Source organism: Zootoca vivipara, chromosome 13 (genome assembly GCF_965207765.1).
Source record: "Zootoca vivipara chromosome 13, rZooViv2.hap1.1, whole genome shotgun sequence".
NCBI lineage: Eukaryota > Metazoa > Chordata > Lepidosauria > Squamata > Lacertidae > Zootoca > Zootoca vivipara.
In genome coordinates this window covers 38,773,662-38,788,079 of record NC_142596.1, presented here as the reverse complement: position 1 = coordinate 38,788,079, position 14,418 = coordinate 38,773,662, and the positions used below count along the sequence as shown (strand labels likewise).

The following is a 14,418-nucleotide window of genomic DNA, read 5'->3' as shown; positions in this document are numbered from 1 at the left end:
AGCGGTTAGGAGTACGGTAAGTGCCAACACAGCAAACAGAGAAAAGGAAAATACAAAAATGGACAAAAGCACCAAACTCGGGGAGCAAATTTCCATAAGCCATAGGTAAAGGTAAAGGGACTCCTGACAATTAAGTCCAGTAACGAACGACTCTGGGGCTGTGGCGCTCATCTCGCTTTACAGGCCGAGGGAGCCGATGTTTGTCCGCAGACATTTTTCCGGGTCATGTGCCCAGCATGACTAAACTGCTTCTGGTGAAACAAGAGCAGCGCACAGAAACGCTGTTTACCTTCCCGCCGGAGCGGTACCTATTTATCTACTTGCACTGCATGCTTTCGAACTGCTAGGTTGGCAGGAGTAGGGACTGAGCAACGGGAGCTCACCCACAGCACCACCTGCGTCCCTATCCATAAGCCATAATGCCCGGCAAAATCTGGTTATATTTGGTACTCACTTACTTTTCACATTTAAAATAACGACTCTCTCTTTTGGTGTAGGGTGGGAATTAGATGTGTGCATTTGGCAATAATTCAGAATGCTGGCTTACAGCACACCAGTGGATTTGTAAAGTAAACGTACTGTCTGCTCACACTACTACAGGAACCAGACTCTCAGCCACTTTCCTTTGGTTCTGCTTGCGCTGCAGGCTCCAAAAGAATAGAGCAAAGCAGGCCATGCTGGCAGAAGGCCAATATTATAGGCACGAAGGGTGAATGCAGGTCAGGCAGAGCAGAACACAGAAGATACAAAGGCAACAAGCAATACCCTCTTCAGGGCAGTAATTAGAAATGCTAGATGACACTGGACAGAGTGTACAGTTGTGCGGGGAGCGGCTGGCACTAATGACATATCCTCCAAGGGTAGTGATGTGGGTTTTCTGGAAAATTCTGCACTGGAAAAAATTCTGGAAATAAAATCTTGATATAAATTATAGTAATGTGCAGTGGGTTTTTAAAAACTCTTTCTAATGCCCTAGAGTAGGGTTTCCCAAACTTGGGTCTCCAGCTGTTTTTGGACTCCAATTCCCATCATTGCTGACCACTGGTCCTGCTAGCTAGGGATGGATGATGGGAGTTGTAGGGAAGCAAATTAAGGCACACCTAATGTGCCTTAAAGATACTATTAAGGAGAACCGAATTGGAATATGTACTTTTAAAAACCTAAATACATTATCATGTACTGCCCTCATTTTGTTTAATCCCTAATAATTGTTTAAGAAAAACAAACAAAAGTACTGAAAACCATTGGCACAATAAATTTCAGCAACACAAAGAACTATATGCAATTCGCTGATTTGCATAGGGGCAATCACCTGAAAAACATTCATTACAGCTATGAAAATATCAGGCTTGCCTAATATCCTTCAATATTGCTAATATACTTGTGAAATTGATCCCCCCCCAACAGTGATAATAAATCCTTGGAAATTTGCCCACCCCACATCACTGTCCAAAGGTTTAAACAATTTAGCCGGCAAGTCTTAACATGGTGGGCTACAACAAAATAATGATCAGCAGGCCCACATTTAGAACAGAGGAGAGGGCAGGATTCCTCCAGAGACTCAACTCCTCCTGCTTTGCAATTTCATGGAGCCAATTATATGGGGGATGGAGGAATGCTCACCTCTTGAGGATCGGATGCTGGTAACAAAAGGGGGAAGTCATGACACCCACCCCCTTATCAAGAACACAAAGAAGCATCCAAATTGTTGCTGCTGGGGAACATAATCCTAGGCCCCATCTACACTACATGGTCAAAACGGTATTGTACCACTTGAACAGTCATGGCTCCCTCTAAAGAATCCTGGGAAGTGCAGTTTATCAAGGGCGCTTAGAGTTGATAGGAAGCCCCTAGTCCCCTCTCAGAGCTATAGTTCTCAGACTTCTCTGAGAAAAAGGACTGCTGTTGAATCTCTGAAAACTGCAGCTCTGTGAAGGAAATAGGAGTCTCCCAACAACTCTACACTTCCCAGGATTCTTTGGGGAAAGCCCTGGCCATCTATGGGCTTGACATTTAGGGAATCCGTTTGTCATTTCCTCCCTCATTCTTTGCAAGTCTCTGCAGGTCTAACCATCCACAGATAGGAGAAAGCAGTAAGAAAGAAAAACCAGCTGGCTTTTCAATTTGTGTCTCTCTTTTGCTTCAAGAGCAGTATGTGGCCATGAGAACCACGGCCTTACAGTAAGACTGGAGAGAAGGCAAGGGGTTAATGCTACATTACATTCACTAGGAATGAAAACTGAGCCATCACAGAAATGTTAGAATCCTCTATCATTTGCAAAAGTGTCAGTGAATTACTAATCCAAAAAATATGTTAGGGACCCAGGGAACTACTTTAAGTCACACTGAAGTGGCTGAACATGCCCAGTGGGATTTAACGTTTCCTTTAAAGAGCAGGTGCCCATGTTTTTGAGAGTCCCCTCGTTTTCAAGAGTGGTTTACCACATGGCACACCGGTGCTGCTCAAGAACTGCGCTTGTTGTGCATGCAAAACTTTGGATGCAGGCCTATACTTATAAACATGGAATCTTCTCTTCTTATGCAATTACTGTAAATTACTGTAAATATTTATCATTTTTTTTAAAAAAAAACAACAACCCTGGAAAACAGGAAAATTAAACTAGAGTAGAGGTCAAAATCTTACTTTGAGCTTATGATAAGGGGAATGAGACTTTGCACCGACCAACAGGCAGTGGCTTTTTCCACTTGCCTTGCCCCACCTTCCAGCCTTCATAAGGAAGAACTGTGAGGGGAATGAGACATTGTGCTGGCCATCAGGCAACGGCTTTTTCCACCTGCCTGACCCTTGGGGCCCTAGGAGCCTTCAGAAGATAGCTGCTGCCATAGGCATTATGTGTATGTGTCTTTTGATGAACTGAGTAGATGATTATGAGTCATTGGGTGGGGAGAGAGAGTGTGTGAATTCAACAGTGCTTCATTTGGTTTTGGTTGTAAGATTGCAAATGTTAATATTGTTTTGTGAATTATGAGTGCAGTAATGCTTTCTGAATCTTATATACTTGTTCTGGTTGTGCTGCTTAGCTTATTTTTGTTGTTGTTTTGTTAATAGTGTTTTATAGAAGGTGGTTGTTTTACTGATGATTTGTTAATTATTCTATATGATTTATGCTCTAACTGCGATGCTCTACTATGTTATAATTATTTATTGTATGTAAGCCGCTTTGTGATTTGTGTGTGTGGAAAGCAGCATAGAAATATAATAAATTCAATTAAATGAATTTAATTTTATCTAGTTCTAGTTAATCCTTTCTAGTTCAGGATTTAAGTACTCCTTCCAATAGCAACTGCATGATAAAAAATAAATAAAAACTGTAGTTTTATGAATGCAGACCAAAACTACATAAGCCTTTTTGCAGCCAACTCACACTGCTGACTCATGTTCAGTGATTAACTACAAATCCAAAACCTTTTTCACCTGTACTATTGCCAAATCACGTTATCATGAATCCTATAGCTGTGCATTTGATTTCTACCCATGCCCCAAAATGCAGAACTGCTGCACTTGTCTCTGCTGAATTTCATGTTGGTTTGGGTTGAGCTTCCCACTCCATCAAGGTTATTTTAAAACTTTCTTCTTTTATGGAGACCCAGCATTAGAATAAACACAATCCTTACAAGAATCCTTGAAAAGCTCTCAAATTCTTTTAAAATAACATTAAATTTCTAAGGCAGGCAAACCCATTGTTTCCCACATTTCTAACTTTTTGGAAAGGCTTTCCTCCTTGCTTAAATTCTTACCAAGTAAGTCAGAGAAGTAGTTGTGGTACCCACATGACCCAACTTGCATCATGCTGAATTCATGAAAAGTGTGTGAGGTGTGTGTGTGTGGGAGATTTAAGGTACATGTGGTTAGCAGAACTGAATCCTTCCCCCAAGGCCAGGGGTCCCCAAACTAAGGCCTGGGGGCCGGATGCGGGCCAATCACCTTCTAAATCCGGCCCGTGAACGGTCCGGGAATCAGCATGTTTTTATATGAGTAGAATGTGTCCTTTTATTTAAAATTCATCTTTGGGTTATTTGTGGGGCCTGCCTGGTGTTTTTACATGAGTAGAATGTGCCCTTTTATTTAAAACGCACCTCTGGGTTATTTGTGGGGCATAGGAATTCGTTCATATTATTTTTCAAAATATAGTCTGGCCCCCCACAAGGTCTGAGGGACAGTGGACCGCCCCCCTGCTGAAAAAGTTTGCTGACCCCTGCCCTAGGCTATGGGTTGGCAAACTAAGGCCCGTGGGCCAGATCAGACCCAATTGCCTTCTAGATCCGGCCCGCGGACAGTATGGGAATCGCCGCATGGATCGCCAGCGCGTGCATCCTTTTTCCCCTCAGGGACTTTTCTCCTCAGGGACGAGCAATCTTGTCCCATGCTGGGCGCCATCGAGAGTCGGCTCGCCTGCCTGCCCGCTTCAGCAGGGCGGCGCTGTGAAGGGTGTGTGTGACGCCAGCTGCTCCTGCATTTTCCTTCTGCTCCTCCTCCCTCGCCCTCAGTCCGCCCTTCCTTCCTTCTCCGCGCCCCTTTTCCCCGCTGCTTCCTCGCACGCTTTCTTCCTTGGCGCCTGCCTGCCTGGCTCCCTCCTTCATTCCTCCCATGGCGTTCAGATGGGTCGTTGCGGTGGCCATGGCTGCCACTTGTGGGTTGGCGGACGACTCTGTATTCTTTTGCGCAGTGCCTCTTGGTAAGCAGCAGCAGCAGGTGGTAGGTAAAAGCTCCAGCGAAGCCCCGGTTCCCCTATCTCTGTCTGCGGTTCCTCTGCTGGGGCTGCTGCTTTTGTCTTCGCCGGCCAACGCAGCCTCCTACCCTGTCCCGGCACCTGGCTGGCTGGAGAAGCCCAACTGCGGCTATTGGGACGACAACCGAGACACGTAAAGCGAAGCATCTTCAGGCCTCTTTGTGGGCGGGTGAAAATCATTCATCCCCCTCAAAAAAATATAGTCTGGCCCCCCACAAGGTATGAGGGACAGTGGACCGGCTCCCTGCTGAAAGAGTTTGCTGACCCCTGCCCTAGGCCATGCTTTCCTCCTCCAAGCTGCACAAGGAGAAAGAAAACTAAGTAATTCTGGGGGAAGTTCAATATCCCTCACATCCATTCCTAATTTGCTTTAAATCTCTTCTCCACATGGAAGCCTTGGTATTTTTCCAAGGTCTTTTAAATTTTGATTTCAGTCTGGTGCTGGACTTTTTGTCTGCTGTGCCATTTGATTTGTGCTTTTTGTTTGTGTGTGTTTATTTTATCATCATAAGAATTCTGGTTTTTTAATGTGCATTGTTCATTCTTATTTTTTTTTTGCATTGTGAGCCACTTTAGGCACAAATCATTGTGGAAGAGCAAAATATAAATAATAAACTTTACCATAATTGGGTGTGTGTGGGAGAGAGAGAGGAGAGAAGTGTACATAACATATTAGCAAACTCTTTGCCCCAAATATTCCCCTGGAGATGATGATGATGATAATAACAACAACAACAACTATTATTATTATTATTTATTTATTTATTTATTTATTAATTATTATTATTATTATTATTATTATTATTTATACCCTGCCCATCTGGCTGGGTTTCCCCAGCCACTCTGGGCAGCTTCCAACAGAAAAATACAATACAATAATCTATTAAACATTAAAAGCTTCCCTAAACAGGTTGTACACTTAAGTTGTGTCTGTTACAAAGCCTCCTTTAACTTTGATGACTGCAACAGAAAGCCAAACTTGCTGGACTTCTCCATCTTTTTAAAAGGGCAAACTTTGGTACCGTACGGTTTTTGGACAACACCTTATTAGGCTTGTAAACAACTACTTGCTTAGTTGCCTGCCTGAGGCAAGTGAGTATCAGCTCCCTGCAATCTGGCAAGGCAACTCATTTCCCCCCATTTCAGACTATCAGTGCATTATATGGTTACCTGCTTTGGGAATTTGGGACATCAGAAATTCTAAATCAACTACTAACAAACATAATAAACTAACAGATAAAAACACAAATGTGCACTAGTAGCTTTTCAGGTAAAGATGCACATGTGGTTTCTCTTCTCATAATAAAGAAACAAATTTTGTCATCACCCTGTACTGTAACCAAGCCTACATACCGTACATGTAACTGAAATACACACACATTCCTCTTCTTCCTCCTCCTCCTCTCTCCTTCCCTTGTATTCTCTGTGCTGAATTAGAGGTTGTGTAAGCCCCTCGGAGCAAGCACCTATCCTCTTATACTCTATGAATAATCACACACATTGATAGCACAGAGAAAAAAGCTCACAGGGTGTTCAGCAACAAACACTGCCTTATCTGGTAAAGCTATCCAGGGAAGCTACAAAACAAATTACAGCAAAATTATTTAAATGGAAGCAACATCGTTATCGCCAAGGCACATATGGAACCATTGGGGGGGGGAATCCTTATACAGGCACAATAACTGTCCTAAATTAAAACATGTTTTAGTAGCAACAGTAATGGGTGAGTGAGAAATCCATTTTGTTATGTGCAGTTGGCAACACCGGACAGACACTACATATTCAACAAGGATAAACAAAAACAGGAACTTTGTACATCATCCCAACTATTACATAATCAAAAATATGTGGTTCTGAAAAACTGAATCGCGTGTCTATAACGATGGGCTTGCACATATGAAGGCAGTTTCTGCTAGTGCTGTAGAGGAAAGTGAGGGGCAGATGGGGCTCGCCAACCTGGTAAGGTAGCCCATCTAGGAGAACAAAAACTCTGACCCTAAACCTCCACTGCCTTGTGGGATATATTTGGGAGAAGAAAAGGCTATAGAGTAAACCCTACACAAATTTGGAGTGGAGTCCCTAAGATGGTTGGATGGCACCTTGTATGCCTCCTTTCAGAAACTCCTGAAGTCAAACTGTCGCCAAATGTTTTGCTTTCCTTTCCTTTGGACCACACCAGCGATGTGTCTTGATGTCTGGGCAGCCCAGGACCTCCATACACACTGCCCAGGCTTGCATCCTGGGAAGGTCACTTTGGTGCTGCTGACGCAGCACTTCACCCCTGGAAACGCACACCATTGTTCCTTGAGATAGACAGATGCCACCACCAACAGCAATGCCCTTACACTGAAACTTGTATCCCAAGGTAGAGATTTTGAATTAAGACTGCTTAACTATAGTCGTCTCTCAACTTACGCAGGAGTTACATTCTGGAGTTGGTACATGAAGACAAAATCGCATGCAGTCAAAGCATAATCTCCAAAGGTGAGTGCAATGGCAGGTGGGATTGCTGATATCCCCCCCCCTCCTGGATACCTGCCTCCCTTTTCATTTTTTCAGCCAAGTGCATAAAGCTAAAAGTCGCACAAGTTAAATACACTTAAGTTGTGAGCTGACTATACTACTTTAGATGTCACCTGTGCCTCCTGATTTACCACACTTCATTTATTTATTATTCTTCATAAAAAAGACTGTGGAAAATAATGCAGGGCAGTGACTTCTTCAAAAGGGAGAACTGGACATTCCAGATTGGTTCCTGAGCAGTTCAAAGAGCACCAAGAGACATTATTACCTGTGTGGTTGTAGAGTAAACAAAGCAGTGAATGTCTCAAAAGGAAACCCTCAAAGTGTAATTGTTTTATTTTTCTATAGCAACAATGCATGGACAGTCCAATCATGGGATATTTTCAAGAAGCCCTGTAATAAAACATTAGGCCACATGGGTGGGATATAAATATTATAATTATTTCCAAATAAACTTTCCAATGTTACAGGTGTGCTTCTCTTAATGCCGAATACAAAAAATGGCAGACTGCATTCCACAGTTGTCTGATGTCCACACCCTCAGACCAGAAAGCCTGCTCCCTATCACAACTATTATAATAATTAGATTTTTACCACACCCTTCTACCAAAAGAAACTCGGATGTTTGTGGCCTAGCTGGCATGATTTAGTGAAAGGAACTACTTTGGACAGTGAAACAAGCTCTGACATCTAACACATAATTGGGTTCAAATGAAGTCTAATGTATACAGAAATGTTAAGAAACCATTTTGAAGAATACTGGTGAAACATGCATTTTAGAAGCTTGCAAAATGCTTTCTCTTTGTTTCTAACAATATCAATAAAAAAGGTACTTCATGAGCCAAGGTATTAATCATTAAATGAATTACATTGCCTACTGCTGACTGACACAGCCCTTTTGTTTTCCCTGTGAACATTTAGCGAAGCAAATAATAAGCAATAATTAAAGTGAACTCTGCAATAAGGTCTGGGAGAAGACAAGGAAAGAACATTAAATATTTAACTGCCCAAAGACAGCAGTACTTGTTGAGCAGTAACTATGCTATCTCCTCGCTACATTCGGCCTTCGTGTTCAAAGACAAGAATGCAAGCAAGGTAGGATGATAGTCCCATGAACAGGCCCAAGATGAATCACCAGTTATTTTGTGTCAAGAGCAGTTCTGATCTCACAACACCATGTGGGCATCCCAGACTGCTTCTGCAGCACAGCAAGACTGATGGCAGAAATCAATTCCTGTAAAACACAACCCTAATCTATGCAAGAATGGGCAGACCCAGCATGCCTTCAACCTCAATCCTAACCTACAAAGCAAGTGCTTTCCATCTAAAAATGGAAGCACCACCTACTTCCAAATTTGGAGCAGCTGAGGCGCTTCTTCCTCGTCAGATTTAAGATGCAGTGGAGGGCTTTGTGTGAAAAGGGTTGCCGGACGAAAGAAAGTAGTCCTCCACTCAATCTTTCTCTTTGCTTAGCAGCCTTACACACAGTAGTCTAAATGGGAAGTTGGCATGAAATGTGTAACTGAATCAAGGTTGTCTCTTTCCAGGTTAGGGTAATAGTCTGCAGACGTACCCAAGGCGGTAAAAGGCACTCTGCATGACACATGCTACAGGTGCCTCCAGCGGGAAAGATACATCAATGAGCACCCTCAGATTGAAACCTGGTGACTGCAACCCCCTTCAGAACAAGTTGGCCACCACTAACCTGGGGAGATGAACATCTGTCTTGTCTGGATTGAGTATTTTAGTCTTCATCTAGCTCAGGCTTCCTCAACCTCGGCCCTCCAGATGTTTTGAGACTTCAGTTCCCATCATCCCTGACCATTGGTCCTGCTAGCTAGGGATCATGGGAGTTGTAGGCCAAAAACATCTGGAGAACCGAGGTTGAGGAAGCTTGATCTAGCTCAGTGTTTCCCAACCAGTGTGCCTCCAGATGTTTTGGGACTACAACTCCCATCATCCCTAGCTAGCAAGACCAGTGGTCAGGAATGATGGGAGTTGTAGTCCCAAAACATCTGGAGGCACACTGGTTGGGAAACACTGATCTAGCTCATATTTGTCCTCTTCTCACTAGCTTTACATAATGCCTCTTTCTTGCAACAAAATCCTATCTCTAGAGCTCCACACAACAAAATACTCATGATATTCCATGCCAATCATGCAGCTGAGCTCCTCACTGCAGGCCTTCGCCACAAAGGTTTAGGGTAGTATCCAATTGAGCTTTACAGAGTAGACCCGTTGAATTCAATACTTACATTAGTAATGCTATTAATTTCAGTGGATCTACTCTGAGTAGAACTACATTGGATAAACTCTCAGGGCAGGAACTAGCAGTCTGCTCAACATAGTAGTCAATAGCGATCTGGAAGGGATAAGAGTGTTAAGAGATGGGACACCCATCCTCTATCAAGCAAGCCTTTCTAAGCCTAAAAATAAAAAAAGAAACTAGCCTGAACTCTCCAATCAAGAGAAATCAAACAAATATTGAAGTAAAGGTGGTTGAGTAGCTCTGTGTGTGCTACAAAGATTAAAGCAAAGATCAGGAATATAGTTACAAAGGCATATAGCGTCGCATTGGCCTTGATGCAGCTCCTTCTCCAAGTTAAGCAGATCTGAGCCTGGCAAGTAACCAGTGTTAGAAACTCAGGTATATGAGCCCCTTAAATCAGGGTTACAGTTGCCAGACAGAATACAGTGGAACCTCGGGTTGCGGACGTAATCCGTGATGGAGGCACGTCCGTAACCTGCAGCGCTGTGTCTGCGCACGCACGTGACACGATTTGGCGCTTCTGCGAATGCACAAAGTGTGATTTAGCACTTCTGCGCATGCGACGAAACCTGGAAGTAACCCTTTCCAGTACTTCCGGTTTTCCTGCGGTCCACAACCTGAAAACACGTAACCCGAAGCGTTTGTAACCCGAGGTACCACTCTACCTGGTGGCCATTTTCCGGCTGGATGGCTCAAAAGTCTTATTTTTCAATACAGTATGAGTTTTTGGTTCCTAAATTTCATTTTGATTGTGCAGATAAAATATAATGGATAGAATTCTACAGGGTGTGTTGCTAATTGTGAAAATAGTCAAGATCCAAGGATCCCCAGGCATGCAGCTCCAGATGGTGGACACATCAGGTGCCATCCTGGTAAATTTCGAACGCTGCAAGTAACCCATGAATGTTGCCTTGAGTTCTGGAGACGAAAAGTAGGACAAAAGTAAAGCTAGTACTGTATGTAAAATAAATAGCCCCCAGCTTTCTATCTTACAAAAAAATAGTCTACGGTAACAGTATTGAATAAAATAAGCTCCTGCATCACGTTGCTTAATTAAGTGACTGGGTGTGGGTTGGTGCTCCTACCAAACACCCATTCAGTGAAAATTTTAAAGCCTCCCTGATTAATTTGCTCTATCTGCTTAGGCAGAGCCACTTCCGAATAAGAATCACTGCTCTAGAAACACTTTCCAATGTTAAATTATGCCCAAGCAACTCTTCCGGGCTGGCACCTTAGTTCTCCTCGGAATGCCACCTTTCCACAGGTCACACCATGCAAAGTGAAAACACACGCAACATAACAAAAGTAGTCACAAACAATAAAACAAAACATCATAAAATACACAACCAAAGTGAACCACACAAATCACTACAAGAGCTCAACAGCGACAACAGCAACCCCCACCCCCCAAAACCCCCCACCCCAGCCCATGGTACCATATTGATACTGAATGCCTAAAGCTTTCTTAAATACTCAAACCTGACTTAGCCACCACAAGTATATGTATTTGAATTGAAACAGTAACTAATACCTTACATTCTGTATGCAGAGATATATTCCAGGCTGTCAGAGGCTCTTCGATCATACAAGGATAGTCAGAAATTGAATGAGGAAAAAGTTCCTTACATCTCTAAACTGTCACGTATATGGTACAGTATGACAGCTGCTGTTACTACAGATCCTGCTCCCAATCTATGAAATGTTATGCACAAGCCCCCCCCCCCCACTGTATATCAGTAGAGTGGCTTGGCTGCCTGGCAGCTAGCTAATATGAAAGAGACTTCATGGGAAGTGTTCATTTTCAGTTATTCCTAGTAATTAAGGGTGTCTTTGGATACATATGTATCATGTTTCAGGTAAAGTACCCAAACAACTATGATATCCCCAGGAATAAGTCAGTCAGTGTTGCCAAGCAACTTTATACTCATGCAGAGTAATATAGATATTCAACCTGCTAAAATGAGATAATAGGAAACCGTGAGTGTGACGTTCTCAAGATATGCTTCACATAATACATGCAATATCTTAGCTTGGACACACTTTTATTTTCATAAGTAAAAAAAGCAAGAAAGCTTTGAATTTATGAAGCAGAGTGGCAATCAGGACTTATTTGGAACCCAAGGCTTCTTCTCATGTATTCTTATTTCAACCCTGGTAAATGTGCAGAAATTACTAGACCCATCCCCCCACAAGCCTTACACAGAGCTATGTTAGTTATCTGCACCTCACTGACACCTTGAAATAATAAAAAGTCAACTTTCTCCCAACTAAAACAAAAAACAAAAACCCTGCCTGCAAGCAATTTTTTTTTACTTTCCAAAGGCTACCTAAAGAGTAGCTACTAGGAAGGATGTTTTTTGAACTCAATGGGGCTCACTTCTGAGTAACACATGCACGAGATTTTGCTGCAATTGAGCATCCCACTTCAAGCATAAAGTAATCCAGGGACATTCCTTAGCTAACATGCTCAACTATAATTAGGGTACTGACTGAGATATGGTCATGACTACAAGATCATGTAGGCACCCTTTGAAGACATTTAAGATTGGGGTGGGGGGAATAAAAACTTAAGCATGTCTCAGTCTGGCCCATGACTACATAGAAGACTGTACGAGAGCATCATGTAAGCTGCACTGTGCTTTCTGAAGAAAGAGTGGGATACAGACTCAGAATCAAGCCTACCTAATAAAGTAAAGCAAAGAGGAAAGTTGTTTGAAACAGGATACTGTAATTTACATTAAAGCAGTCATGCCACAAATACTGCAAATCTTATGGAGATATTAGGAAAAGGCATGCTTTCTAATTCACAGCTCCCATTAGAATGTTGCACCATTCTTCTTGATTCACCTGATGACCTTGAAGCAAGACATCTACGGTATCCCTTCCCCATTTCCAACCTAGTCACCGACTCAAGTACCCACTGTAGGAAACACTAAGAGTTAAGTTAATGGAAAGCGCTAGTAACAGTACTGTATTATGGAAGTATAAAGCAGCCAGAGTATTTTATGGCATTTTAAGCATGAATAAGCTTAATCAACCTATAAAATAAATAGCAGCATAAATCTAACAACAATAAACCTAAGTTAAGTCAGATGGTTAGTCCCACCTGGTGAAAAAGATGCCCATGTGCAAGATTCCAACCCCACCAGGGTTTTTATTTCCTAGTATGTAATACTACTGGGACGCAGCCTAGGGCTTTGATCAGAAGGTCGGCGGTTTGAATCCCTGCGACGGGGTGAACTCCCGTTGCTTGGTCCCTGCTCCTGCCAACCTAGCAGTTCGAAAGCACGTCAAAGTGCAAGTAGATAAATAGGTACCGCTCCAAGTGGGAAGGTAAATGGCGTTTCCGTGTGCTGCTCTGATTCACCAGAAGCGGCTTTGTCATGCTGGCCACATGACCTGGAAGCTGTACACCGGCTCCCTCGGCCAATAACGCGAGATGAGTGCCACAACCCCAGCTGGTCATGACTGAACCTAATGGTCAGGGGTCCCTCTACCTTTACCTAATACATTTTGGGTTAAAAAACCCAAAAAGGACCCTACCAAGAGTCCACAAGAACCCCTATGTGAAACACAACATCTAAAGTGCACAACACACATTCAAATAGTTTCTGCTGATCTGATCATTCTACCCACTACAAATACTGTAAGATCTACCTTTCAAGTGTAATTCACCATGTTAAAATCTCTCTCCTCATATCTGTCATATTACTTCTCCTGTGTCTTCAGATTACAATATCCCCTTTTCTGCACTGGTTGCCTTCCTTACTTTTGCTAACTTGGAAGACAACCAGTGTAATGTAGTTGATAAGACTGCTGAACTACAGAGAATCCATTTCCAGCTCACTGGGTGACTTTGGCTTGCTATTTCTCAGCCTAGCATACTGTGGGAGAAGGCCTCCTTAGAGGAGCAAGGGGAAAAGGTAACATTATTTTTTTGTATTAAAAAACCCCGTCATGTTAACAGGTGGTTTAGGAATATAATGGCATCAAGGAAGTCTTTCTGAGTGGCTTTCATAGCAACTCATCTAACCGGAAACAGACTTTTCCCCTCCTCTGCCAACGTAGGCAAGTGACGTCCTGCCTTGCATCACAGCCACTGAGCTGCCCTGAGTCACTCCTCATTTCTGCTTGCCCCAGTGCAGTCGGCATGGCTCCACACTACTGCCAGAAACAATCACAACACAGGACCTTCCCCAACCCTAATCTCTCAGGTGTTCAAGGTTCCCCAAGGGTTACCCCAACCCCACTCAATTATCTTTCAAACACATACACTAAGACCTTCCCTCCAAAACCCCTCATGGGCACATTGCTAAAGTTGGCCCACGTTGGCTTTGCCTTCTCAGATCATAGTAAATTCCTCCTCATTCACCATCTGCTACCACCCAACGAACTTGACCACCTCTCTGCCCCCATTTCTAAAAAGTTCAAATACTGTACTGGGATTGCTCCTTTCCTTCTCCCTAATCTGGGCTCCTGACCCACCACCCTAACTCACATTCTCCCTAAAAAACACACAACACACACACACAACGCAGTAGGGAGGTTAGATCATCCAGCTGGGAGGAGAGAGGAGGCAAACATCTCCCAGTAATGAAGATCACTGGGTGGCCTTAGGACAGTTGATCCTCTCTGAAGCCTACCTCACGGGATTGTTGAGTTAAGCAGGTGAAGGGGGGGGGAAGGCGAGGGAGAATCGAACACTTACAGCTGGTCGTAATAAGGAACTGCACGTGATCAGAGCACAAGTTGTTTTTTTATTTTTAAAAAATCTGATTATTATTATTATTATTATTAAGGTAGCAATCCCGCGCACGACTTACCTGGGGGCTCAACAGGGCCGCGCATAGGATGGCGCTGTTGAAACGCCCTAAA

The 14,418-nt window shown here is 43.2% G+C and overlaps 1 protein-coding gene across 6 annotated transcripts in view; it reads right to left on the bottom strand.

The window, feature by feature from the left end:
• GSPT1 (G1 to S phase transition 1) overlaps positions 1–14,418 on the bottom strand; it is a 39,675-nt gene that overhangs the window by 20,461 nt on the left and 4,796 nt on the right. The gene's annotated exons all lie outside the window — the stretch shown is intronic.